At 40.2% G+C, this 13278-nt stretch overlaps 1 pseudogene; it reads left to right on the top strand.

The window, feature by feature from the left end:
• The window catches only part of LOC138146138 (BRCA1-A complex subunit Abraxas 1-like), an 82708-nt pseudogene extending 69845 nt beyond the window's left edge, over positions 1-12863 (top strand).
• The last annotated feature ends 415 nt before the right edge of the window (positions 12864-13278 follow it).

Raw genomic sequence — 13278 nt, 5'->3', positions numbered from 1 at the left:
AATATAGAAAAGGAGAAAAGTATATTCCAAAGTAAAAAATACATAGTTTTGGAATTATTCGTATCACCACTCTCTTCCATTATCATGGATAAATGAGATTTATCTTAGATAAATGGATTTTTCATTTGGCAGCCATTGACTAGCAGAAGGCATCAAGAAGCGCCCTTCCCCCAGTCCTGCCACCACCCACCACCACCTCAAAATGTTCAAAGGAAATAACCTGGGGTCAGGAAAGACTGCATCATTGGTGAAATTGACATCTTGCCTTAATTGACTTTTAATGGGGGAACCCCAAATCCCTATGGGAAAATGCCTGCAATGATATCATTGGGAGCTCAGAGGAAAATATTATGTTCTAACCTTTTAAAAATTAATCCAACTATTAGCTATGATCCCAACTGTATTTCATTCTGGCTATAATCTGAAAGGTAGGATTATTAAACCAAGACAAATGTAGTGTCATAAGCAAATGTCATGCCATAGATTTACCTACCAACAAGACTTTGGCATGGTTCAGGTCAAAGGTTAATTAAAGACAACTAAAGGTCATTCTGTGATTATGTGAGAGCAAGGCTTTAATAGGGCATCAGTCCGACAACCGGTGACAGAAGATTTATACCAGCAGTGATGACACTGCTAGCAATAGTGCTGATAAAAAGAGCCTCGATATTGGACTGAACAGAATGATGAATGGAGCACATATCTCCTCACACTTCTCATTATAACCTCTTTCACTCTTGGTGGCACTTAGCAGCATTTATTTACTGTGGTTTGAAGGTGTAGGACAGCCGAACAGTATATCTAATACTTTTAAATGTAGACTTTTGATATAAAAATGAAAGAAGAGATAAGATTAGGCCTTTGAATAATTGCACGGCTTTTCTTCCAAGATTCTATTCACCAGTGCTAACATTATTTTTCCCCCTAATGTTCTAGTATGTGAGCAGTTCAAGAAAATTAATTGTCTGAGGCAGAAGGTCAAAGAAAAAAAATTACTGATAAAGCATTAAACTTGCTATAAAATAGCACTTGACCACATTTTGCCTTCTACAGCTTTCAGAAAGTGAAGAAAAGATAATATAGGAAAAATATATACACATTCTTTTCCCCTATACTCTGTATGGGCTTGCTTGTCTTAAGTGCTGTTATTTTTTTGTGGATTGTGTTAGGGAGAAGATCAAGGGAGTCAGTAAAAAAAAAAAATCAAATACCAACAAAGCAAAACAAAACACCACAACACCTCCGTAGCCCCCCCAAAGCAAATGTGAGGAAAACTAAGACCTGATAAATAGCATTTACTTCACCAAGAAACTCCTTTTCAAGATGTTATATATTTATCAAACCACTAGAGTGTAAAGTTTATGAATAAGTCCTCTCATCCCTCAGCCAGAAGGCACAATAAAAATTATAACTACAGAAAATTGTCAGTATTACAAGAGGTTAGTTCTACAGATTCAAACATATCTGCTGATGTGATCGCACAATGGAAAATCAGAATCTTTCTGCTTGGGCCATCAACCAGGGATGGAGCAGTGTGAGGTCACAACACATTCAACCCTAAACTTCACACACACACACACACACACACACACACACACCAGATGAGTCAGCTTTAACAATAGTGGTATACCTGAAATTATGGTGCAATAGAGCTCAGGGAGGAGACATTCTTTCTTAATTGAGTGTTTTCTTGTGTGAGTTATTGGCCTAGTCTATATAAACTGTAATATTTGCTATTTGCTGATTCAATCAGACTGTATATATAGTGGCAGAGTACAGCAATGAGCTCAGAAATACTCATCAGGTGTGGGTCAGGAAGATACCCTCTGGGCAACTAAACCTAACAAATGGTTCTTTTGAAGCTGATGTGCCACACACTGAAATAAGAATAGCCATGCTTACAGAAACTGAAGATTTCCTTCTTTCCTTTCCTCTAAAAAAAAGTCATAAAAGACACCTTTTCAATCTCCTTTAAAAAGCTTAGGGATTTAATTTGCACCATCAAATGTGAGATGGGAAATTTCCTGAATACATAAATGACCTTGAACTAGACACCCTCTCATCCTCTCAAGGTTAAGTTGTTGTTGGACAGCATAGTAATTAGGAATACTGATGTCATTTCGGCTATCTCCATGATCCTTAAATATAGAAGAATTGGCATGATTTATACTAACTAGCTCCTCTTACTCTATCAAGATGCACTGCCACAAAATTCTATTATTTAGCCATCCTGATTGACCATTAAGATGACCACTATAAAATCATATTGATCAGTTTGGCCATTTCATAATCTATTTTCTAGGACATATGTAACACCCAACCAGCTTATTTTTTCTGTCTGCTTCAATTGATTGGGAGGATGGATGTGAAAAATATTTATGGTCTGGCAGAAATTTTTTATCATTTTTATAAGACACATTGCTCTGTTCACTTTGAAAATTTTGAAATAAACTCATCACACAACCCACGCCATATTTGTACCACTCAAAAAATGAAACAAAACTCAAAACCCCAGCCAAACAACCCAATAGCACATGTTCCTGTGAAAAGTGTTTGTTCTGATGGAGGACCTTGAATGATATGTTCATTTAAATCTATGAATGAATAAGTATTTATTGTAAACCTACTGTGTCAAAGCCCCAAGATACACAAGATGGGACACTACACTGAAAGAATATTACTTTTTTGGAAGATAGTACATAGATCAGTTTGGATGGAAATCGTAATTTGTATGGAGAAATAATGGTAGATAAGGCTGAAAAGGTAGTTTTCTACTGATACCATCACAGTGAGCAAGAATCCTTTTAAGAATTGTTGGGGGCAGAGCCAAGATGACAGAGTAAAAGCATGAACTTGGCGTGAGCTCCGGCTCCAATCATTTCCAATACATGTAAAAAAAATGGCTTTAAACAAATTTTAAAGCTACAGAACCCACAAAGTGACAGAGAGAAACAAATCTCCCGCTAAAGACAGCCTGGCAGGCTAGCAGGAAGGGTCTATTGCACCAAGCTGGGAGCTGAGCACAGTTCCACGCGAACCTCCTGGTTCTGGCCCCAGGGAGGCCTGACCAGCAGTGGCCGGAGCAGACTTCAGGAGAGTGAATCACCAGCAGCTGTGGTGGTTTCTAGACTTCTCAACCCATAAATGCCATAAGACAAAGTAAATGGTCAGTGGGGAACTCTGTTGGAACAGGGGGATAGAAGAGCATGGTCTGGCCCCTGCCACCAGGGCAAGAAGTGGTGGAGGTGGGTGGCTGCAGCTGCTGCCATGTGGCTACTTCCAGAGCTCCTGGCCTGCAGATTGTAGGGGGACCAAGCAACCATTCAGAGGGTAATCGCTCTTGCTTTAACTTGCTTGGATCTCGATTTCAGTCTTGGGTGGTGGTCCTGGGGTATGTGGCCAGTGTTCCAGAGCTTGTGGGGGCTGTGGAGAGGGTGTCCTCCTAATAGCTCTGGCAACTGTGAAAACCCTAGCGATTTAGGACAAAGCTCTCTCCATTCTGGAAGCAGAGTTCTACCATGGCAAAGAGCCCAAAAGTCATGTGATTGACTGGCAAGATGAGCAAGCAGAAGAAACGAAATCAGACCATAGATTCCTTTTTTAGGGATGAGAATCTTTTCAAAATTCAGCCATTGAAAGATCAGATGGTCCCCTCATGATGCAGGCAGGCAAGACCTTCTAGGCTGTTGGTGCCCCTTCATAATCTTCTGCCTTTCAACATCAACACTTTTCCATCCTTTTGAGAGACAGCATTCCAAACCCTAGAATACTCAGCTACCTTCATAGGTGATTCATAGGTGATCACCTGAAAGATGGTCATCTACCTGAGAGCTAATGTGGCTTCAGAAAGGGCCGAGGAACAGTTGATATGGCATTTGCTGTCCAACAACTCCAGGAGAAATGCCAGGAGAATAACATGGCTCTGTACACATCATTTGTAGATCTGACCAAGCCTTTGATAGTAATTGTGAGGGCTTATGGAAAATCATGTCAAAATTTGGTTGCCCAAAGTTTATCAGCATTGTATGTCAATTTCATGATGGTATGCTTGCCTGGGTTCTAGATAATGGACAATACTCTCATGCCTTCCCAGTCACCAGTGGAGTGAAACAAGGCTGTGTGCTTGTCCCTACGCTTTTTAGCATGATGTTTTCCACCATGTTGTCAAATGCTTTCCATGAAGATGAACACAGCATCAAGGTCAGCTACCATACTGATGGGAAATTCTTCAATTTGAAAAGGCTACAAGCCAAGACCAAAGTGAAGGGAATATTGGAGCATATTTTCTGTTTGCGGATGATTGTGCACTCAATGCAGCCTCTGAAGCTAAGATGCAACAAAGTATGGATCAATTCTCTGCTGTTTGTGCTCATTTTGGCCTAACAGTAACACCAAGAAAACACAGGTGCTCCATCAGCCACCACCACACCATCCATACATGGAACCATTGGTTACAGCAAATGGAGAAGTTTTGAATGCTGTGGATAAGTTAACTTACCTTGGTAGTGTACTTTCCAGGGATGTACACATTGATAATGAAGTTGATGCATTGCCAGAGCTAGCTCAGTGTTTGGGAAGCTCTGAAGGAAAGTATGGGAGAGAAGAGATATCAGACCAAACTGAAGGTCTATAGAGCCCTTGTGCTGACCTTGTTGTATTGTTGTATGCCTGTGAAATCTGGACAATATACAAGCACCATGCCAGGAAACTGAATTGATTCTATTTGAATTGTCTTGGAAAGATTCTGAAGATCACCTGGCAGGATAAGGTACCAGACACGAGGTCCTTACTCGAGCTAAACTGCCAAGCATTCTTCAGAAAGTGCAACTCCAATGAGCTGGCCATGTTGTTAGAATGCAAAACATACACTTACCAAAAAGACAAATGTTTTATGGAGAACTCACACAGGGCAAGCCTTCACATGGTGGTCAGAAGAAGTGATAAAGGACATTCTCAAGGTTTCTCTCAAGAACTTTGGAATTGTTTGTGTGACATGGGAGACACTGGCACAGGACTGCTCAGCATGGTGCGCCCACATCAGAGAAGGTGCTGTGCTCTCTGAGCAAAGCAGAATTGAAACAGTTCAAAGGAAATGCAGGATGTGCAGGTTTAGAGTATCCACCCCAAATGCTCGCGTGGACTAAATAGCACCCCACCAGTGGTATAGCATTCCGAGCTAGTACTGGTCTGATCCAGCACAGTCAGACACACTGAAACTTGACTTTTGCATAGTGATGTCATTTTGGTCCTCTTTGAGAACAGAGGACAATCAACTAATAGGTGATTAATGCAACTAGACAGCACCTTGTACAAGCATTGTTTTCAGTTCTTAGAATCCTAGTTCTATTTTGAATAAATGAAAACATATTTATTAGATGTTTAATATGTGCCAAGCATTGTACTCATAATACAAGTACAAAAACAAAGACAATATCTCCCTTCCTATAAGGAACTTATGTTCTAATAGCAGAAGTCCTAAACAGTGGGGAGGGAGGAACTCTGGCTTAGAAAGTTGCAAGGTTAGATTGATATACAATAAATGTTTATTGGCTCATTAAACTACCACCCTTACAGGAACATTGACAGAGTTTGTCTGATCATGGTTCTAGAACTGGAGGAGGGACAGTAGGTATCTGGAAAGGCTGTCAAGAAGATGGCTGGAGAAAAGGGAGTGAAATAAAGCATATTTAGGGTCTACATGAAATAGTGGGTCAAGTAAGGCAGTCATCAAGTAGGACATGAGGTCACAGGACAGAAGTTGTGCAGATGAAAAGATTAACCAACCCCTTCCCCCGCCTTCACCCAAGGCATATTGGCTGCTCTGATAACATAGAAGTTGATGAAACTTTCATGAAGTTGTCTGGGGAGTGGGGGGGGGCATGAAATAAAACATGGGTAGGCCCTATTTCTCTGGAATGTTTGCCACTCATATCTAAAAGCTTGGGGAATCCTCAAATCAAGCCACTCTATTTATGAACATCGATATTCCTGATGATACAAGTGTCTGGCTTGACTAAAGATACAGGAGAGCAGATATTGAAGTAAGGGTAGGTGACACAGTTATTAGTTGTGAGTTCATGTTCAAATTAAACTTTAAAAAGGCATTTTAAAACATTTGAATGGCTTTGGTGGAATAGAATTAAAATAGGGATATTTGGTCCTTCAGTTTAAAAATTTTCCCCTAAGTGCCTAATACTTGAGGATAACTTAACTTATACTGCATTATAAATGTAACCCAGACATGTCTGGACATCCCCAGTTTGCCTAATATGGAAGCACTCTTGAGGGGCCTTTGGAGTGTGTCAAAATTGCCTAACACAGAGGCTTCTTCATCCCCTATCACATGGGTGGGGGTAGCTTACTTTGATTGGCTGTCTTCTTTAAGACTGGTGAAACTGAGCTGCCACACTATTTTGGATACTCTCTCTCTTCTGTACCCACCATATGCATCATGAGCTGAATTAGTGAGATGGAAAGGACGTTCCTTCCCCATTTACCTCTCTTTTAGCCTAGGTTCCATAAAATGGGCCTGGGGGTATTTGCTTGTCCTCAGTTTTAGGTACTGAAGGACACCTGGGGTCTCAAGGGACCTGGGGGGTTAAAATCATGGCAAACTTGGAGCCCTGACTGAAGCAAGATGGTGCAACTAACCAGTCTGAAACCAAAATGCCTGGAATTTGAGACTGAGGTGGGGTTTGGGACTTGGAACTGAGACTATCTTCTATGGGAAAAGCTGTAAACCTAATCTCCTCCCCTTCCGAGAGACTGAGGTGGTACAGGGCTGAGGAAGATTATGCTTCCTATGTGTCAAAGGAATAAGCTTGTATATTTGTGATTATACCTTATGAAGTAAATATTTATATGTAAAAGTCAATCTGTTAGTGACTAACGGTGTACAGGAGACTACAACCCTATGATTTAGGGAACACCATTGGCAAGGACTGGATCCATTTTCAGAGAGTCTAGATACACACCCCAAAGTCTGTTAAGGATGCTAGAGAACCCTGGGAGGGAGATGAAATATAACTTATTTGGTCTTCTAGGGAGTGAAGGCCATGGTAATTTGTATTACATATATATTATGTGTAACATATATGTATATGATATTTTATTTGACTTGTACAACAGCCTTGAGAGATAAGTGCTATAGTTGTTATTATCTCCATTTTACAGATGAGCAAACTGAGGATGAGTCTGGGACTATCTGTTTTTCCTGAATGAGCCTAGTCAGGTTTTCTGGACTTTAGGTCTGGCCTTCTATGGGCTGCACCAGCTGCCTTGGCAGTGCACAGATAGAGGTTGTAGGAGGTTGTGAAGATGGGGAGAACACAATCTTTTCTTGTTATTTTCTTTTGTTTTCTATTTTTTTCTCCTCCTAGATTCTTTGGCTTTGTTCTTCCCTTTCATTCCCTTCTGGAGTCTTTGACTGAGAACATGAAAATGATTGTCATCTTGAGCTATTCTTGGCCGAGGGATCTGTGCTTAGAGGAAAAACAAATCTATGATTAGTGAGTGCATAAACCTCCCAATTCATGCCTAGTTCTACTCCTCCCCAGAGCAGGAGAAGAGAGCTGTGCACAGGAGAGCAGCAACACATGGATTCCCCTGAAGTGTCTGGAGGATTCATTGGGAAATTCTGAAAACTTGCTGCCTAAAAGTCAAACACCATAATCTCATTAAATATGATCCTATGTACAGGCAGCACTATTTAGCATTTCATAGTATTTTGGCCTTTGTTGCTATTGTGGTTTTGTTGTGTCTGACTCTTTTTTTTTTTTGGAGGGCAATTGGGATTAAGTGACTTGCCCAAAGTCACTAGGCTAGTAAGTATGTTAAGTTGTCTGAGGCCAGATTTGAACTCAGGTCCTCCTGACTTCAGGGCCAGTGCTGTATTCACTATTTGCTGTGCCACCTAGCTGCCCCACATGTCTGACTTTTCTTGACCCCATTTGAGGTTTTCTTAACAGAGATACTGGAGTAGTTTGCCATTTCCTTCTCCAGTTCATTTTATAGATGAGGAAACTGAGGCAAACAGGGTTAAGTGACTTGCCCAGGGTCACACAGCTAGTAAGTGTCTGAAGCCAGATTTAAATTCAGGAAGATGAGATTTCCTGACTTCAGGCCCAGCACTTTATCAACTGTGCCACCTAGCTGCCATTTTTACCCTATTGCATTAAGATAAATTTTGGGTCTTTTAAATTTTTAAGCTCAAGGTTAACTTCCAATAAGAAGTTTTCCCTAATCCTACATATTAGTGAACTCACCTACCCAGTTGTTTGCCCATACTTCCCCAGGTTCACTCTGGTGCTAGTTGTATTAAATATTTGTATTGTTTTGTCTTCCTGATTAGAGTGAAGGCTCTTCAAAGGCAGCAACAAGTATCTTAAACACCTAATAAAATAACATGTATCCTATGAGCCCTTGACAGAACTGTCAAACTCTAAAACTCCCTTTGACTTTCTGTATTTTTCTGGGCAAACTAGCAATTAGGCACTCATTTGTAAGCCTATGAATTCTATAACTATGAAAATGTGTAAACCTATGATGTGCGTGTAACTGAACAAAAGGAAATTCTTTTTAATTTTGTCAGATTTCAAAATTATGTTTATCTATACCATTCTTTCTAAACATATCAATAATATGTATAAATTAAAGCAAGGAAACTAGTTTTCTGGTACTGAAACAGTTTATAGAAAAAAAAACAACAAAAGACTTCTTATAAAATGGGACATTTGAGTTGGGCCTTGAAGGGAGACAGGGGTTCCTAGAAACAGAGGACAAAGAATTTTCCAGGCATAGAGGATAGCCAGCTTGTGCCAAGTTCCAGCGATGGGAGATGGAGTGGTATTGTAGGAAAGTAGGCAAATTTGGCTAGAATACAGAGTACTTGAGATCCATGAACTTGTTTATAAAAAGTATTTTGATAACTTTATTTCAATATAATTGGGTTCTTTTGTAATCCTATTTATTTTATTTTATTCATTTAAAAGCATTATTCTAAAAAGTGGTCCATAGGCCTCACAAGATTGCAAAAGGGATCATGACATAAAAGGTTTAAAAATCCCTGCCTTAGAAGACTAAAATGAACTTTATTTAGTCTTATTGTTTAACTAGAAAGATTCTTCAAAGAAAATATTTCAAGGTTACCCAACTTCCCATCTTTTAAGTCTTTAAATCTCCTAAATGGTCCTTTATATCTAGCCCCTCCCTTCTTCTATCCATTCTCCACAATGTAGATGAACTGAAACTTGAAAAAGTATAAGTATCACCATGTTGTTTCTCTCAGAGATTCAAGAAGCTTTGGTCAGTCATATCGCCTTTTGAGGGGTGGCCAGGTGGTGCAGTGAAAAGAGCACGGGGGCGGCCAGGTGGCTCAGAGAGTAAGAGCACCAGCTCCAGTGTCAGGATGACCTGGGAATCAAATCTGGGCTCAGATACTTAGCACCACACCCAGAAATAACTGGCCGTGTAACCTTGAGCAAGTTACTTAACCCCGATTGCTTTAAAAAAACAAAAAGAAAAGAGCACGGGTCCTGGAATCAGGAGCATCTGAGTTCAAATTTGTCCTCAGACACTTAACACAAAAAAAATTAGCCATGTGACCTTGGGCAAGTCACTTAACCCCAATTGCCCTACCTTCCCATCTCCAAAAAATAATAAGCAAAAAGAAAAACATATTGCCTTTTGGATCAATATGAACTCTTATGTTTGCCCCCAGAAACCCCTAGGGGCACAGTTGCTGGGCCTAGTATCAGGAAGACTTGAATTCAAACCTGTCCTCAGACACTGCCTGTGTGTATGTAGGGAGTATGGGGTGTTCAAGGAGGACTAGAACCTCTGGTGTGAGGGTTTGCTGAATCCTGTTCGGGGCTGCTCATTTATACTGGGTATCTACCTGGCACTCGACTCTTGTGTCTCCAAGCAGCCATATCACATTAAATTGTCACTGAACCAGGTTAAGGGTAACCAACAAACCCCAACCTTTTAGTGAGCTAGGTAGGGTATGTCTACCCCAAGCATGTGAAGACTTCCCCTGGCAAAATGGGCTGAAGAGAACAATTTGTTCTAATGGCCATGAAGGTGGCTGAAGAAGGCGCTGTAGAGTGCTTGGCCAGACATCAAAGATGCCAATGTCATCCAAAAGTCATCCTGACCTTTGTCTTGCCACTGGAATTTCATCACTCTGAAAGGGAGAGTAAGGCTGATGACTTTGTACAACTTTGCCTCCCTTAAATCCACACAAAGGAGTCAAGACGTCACCTTATGATGTCATTGGTCCTCTTCAAAAACAAAGGACAAAAACAACAACAAAAAAACCTAAGTGACTGTGTGTCCCTGGGAAAATCACTTAACCTCTTTTTGCCTTGGTTTCATTAGCTGTAAAAGAGGGATAATAACATGTATGTACCTCTCAGGATTGTTGTAAGACTCATGAGATAATATTTGTTAAACTCTTGGTATACTCCAAGTACTTAACAAATGCTTCTTTGTTTCCTTTCTTCCATTTCACTTCCTTCATTATCTGCTTCCAGCCTACCTTTCCAGGCATATTATCCATAAATCTCTTCATGTATTCTATATTCTAGCCAAATTTGCCTACTTTCTTTCCTATAGCATAACACTCCATCTCCCAGCTCTAGAACTTGGCACAAGCTGGCCATTCTCTATGCCTGGAAAGTTCTTTGTCCTCACCTCTGTTTCTAGGAACCCCTGTCTCCCTTCGACCCCCAACCTAACTGTCCCATTTTATAAGAATTCTTTTGTTAGGGCCATTTGTTAGGGCTCTCTCCTTTCTTGACATGCCTTTACATTTATTTTGTAAATATCTCATACTGACTTATAGAATCATAGACTTAGAAGTGAAAGGAAGCTCAGAGACTATTCGGTCCAACTCTCCTCTTAAAGATGATGGAACGGAGGTGGACTATCTTTTCCAAAGATGCTACAGAGCCAGGAATCAGCTTCAAGTGCTTAGTTCCAAACCCACCTCTCTTTCAACTCCATCTTTCAGGGAGATTAAATTGTGTATTTTTCCCCTCTCTTATGCACCCCCAGCAAACTTAAGCTCTTTGAGAGAATGAACTGCTTAGTTATTGAAATGAACGGTATGTTGACTAAAAATTCCTCAGGCGGAGGAGGAAGAGCACGCGCGGAGTGCCCAGACACCCGAGGCCAGGGTCCCAACGACAGCTTGGAAGGTGAGGGGACGTCGGCGATGATCTCAGGGAAGGTTTTCTTCTTGGGGAAGTGAAAGGTGAAGCCAAGAACAGCATTACAGACTCTCAAATGAATGATGTTGAAGTTGTTTATACAATTGACATACAAAGGTACATTCCATGCTATCAGCTTTTCAGCTTTTATAACTCAATAGGTGAAGTAAATGAGCAGGAGCTGAAGAAAGTCATCCCATGCTGCAAAAAAGAATGTTATTGGAGGGGCGGCCAGGTGGCTCAGCGAGTAAGAGCACCGGCTCCAGTGTCGGGATGACCTGGATCAAATCCCGGCTCAGATACTCAGCACCACAGCCAGAAATAACTGGCTGTGTAACCTTGAGCAAGTTACTTAACCCCGATTGCTTTAAAAAAAATAAAAAAGAATGTTATTGGATGGTACAAATTCAGACGTAATTCAGACCAAGTATCATCTTCATCAGACCAAGACATCTTGAGAGAGGATTCTTCACAAGAATTTACAAAAACATCTTTTAAGTCAGGGACTTGTTTTTCTGTTACTAACACCAAGCATAACTACAGAGAGCTGCTCCACTCATAGGTTGGATCATGCATTACATAGACCTCAGGAAGGAGTTTTCCAGAAAGTGCCTTTAGTGGTGACCAACTTAGGCATGTCAGAGCTACAGGGATATAAGACTGTGTCGAGTTCTTGTACATCCACTGCCTTTGGCCGAACAGTCCATGCACATAAGTCAGAATTTTTTAATGAAGATGGAACTTTAAAAGAGGTACAGAAGATAAGTGAGCTATATGCTACTCTACAAGAAGAATTAAAGGAAATGTGCACTCAAGTATTAGAGAGTGAGCAACTAGTAGAAAAATTAATCAAGGATATAAATAAACTAAAAGAAGAACTTGCAGCAAGGAAGAAAGCAGAAGAGACCGCAGTGTCAACAGTAAGAAGCCATGACCTAGAAACGGAAGAGAATGTTCTTCTCTGTCAAGCTTTACGGACATTTTTCCCAAGTTGTGGATTTCTTCATTCATGTATTGTTTGTTTGAAAGGCAGGCAGATTTCTAAAAACTGCTGTAACACTGACCACAATGATAAGTGAATTAACTCTAAAGTTAGAAAGCCCTGATTTTTCCAGAAGATGATGAAACAAGATGTGGAGTTAAGCATAAATCTCTTGACTTAGAGAACCAAAGACCACTCAAGAAAACATGACTGTTACAAATTCATAATCAGTCTCTTAAAAGAGATCATGAAAACAACGATCAGGAAGAAGAACTGACAAGCAGTATAGAAACAGATGAAGATGCCGAGAAATTGAAGGACAATATTGAATATCCAGAGTCACCAACTTTCTGAACCTTTCATACTATTTTTCTGATTGTCCCAAGTGACCAAAGGGCAACAGAGAAAAGAGTTTACTGTGTTTTAAAATGCAAATTGGATATGTTCCAATAATTTTCTAAGGTATTGCTTCATATAAAATATTTTGGAAACTTTGTTAAATTTAAATGTGACAATATTTTTATTATCAGCTTCCAGATTGGGGACAAGAAATTCTCGTGTCCACCTTCTGTGTCTTCATACACATTGTTTCTCCTTGATGGCAAGCACTTTTGGGGGGTTACCTGTCACTGAGCGGGCACTTAATAAATGGCTGCTGAAAGAAAAAAAAATTCCTCAGCTCTTTAACCTTCCACTCAGTTTCATACCTCTTTCTCTCCATTTTAAATCTCCTTCTGTAAAGTATCCAACATGTAGCTTCCTCCTGCCCCTTTAGTATAAATGGAATAAACCACATAACATAATAATTGATTAGATCACAGATCATAACATCATAGTGTCATCAATTTACAGATGAAAGGGATCACAGAATCCTAGATCTAAGAGACATCAGAGACCACCTGCTTCAACCTCCTGCCCTTATTTTATAGTCAAGGAAACTGAGGCCAAGAAAGGTTAAGTGACTTTCCTAAGATCATGCAGTAATAATGCCAGGATTCAAACCCAAGTCTCTAACTCTATATCCAGTACTTTATCTGCTGCATTACATTGGCTCTTTTTCTCTCTCCTATTTTAGCTGTTAAATAA

Source organism: Petaurus breviceps, unplaced genomic scaffold, assembly GCF_028583685.1.
Source record: "Petaurus breviceps papuanus isolate PSGF00001 unplaced genomic scaffold, PetGlider_PUasm1.0 90752, whole genome shotgun sequence".
NCBI lineage: Eukaryota > Metazoa > Chordata > Mammalia > Diprotodontia > Petauridae > Petaurus > Petaurus breviceps.
Note: the sequence above shows the minus strand (reverse complement) of the source record. Positions and strands in the feature narration are given on the sequence as shown.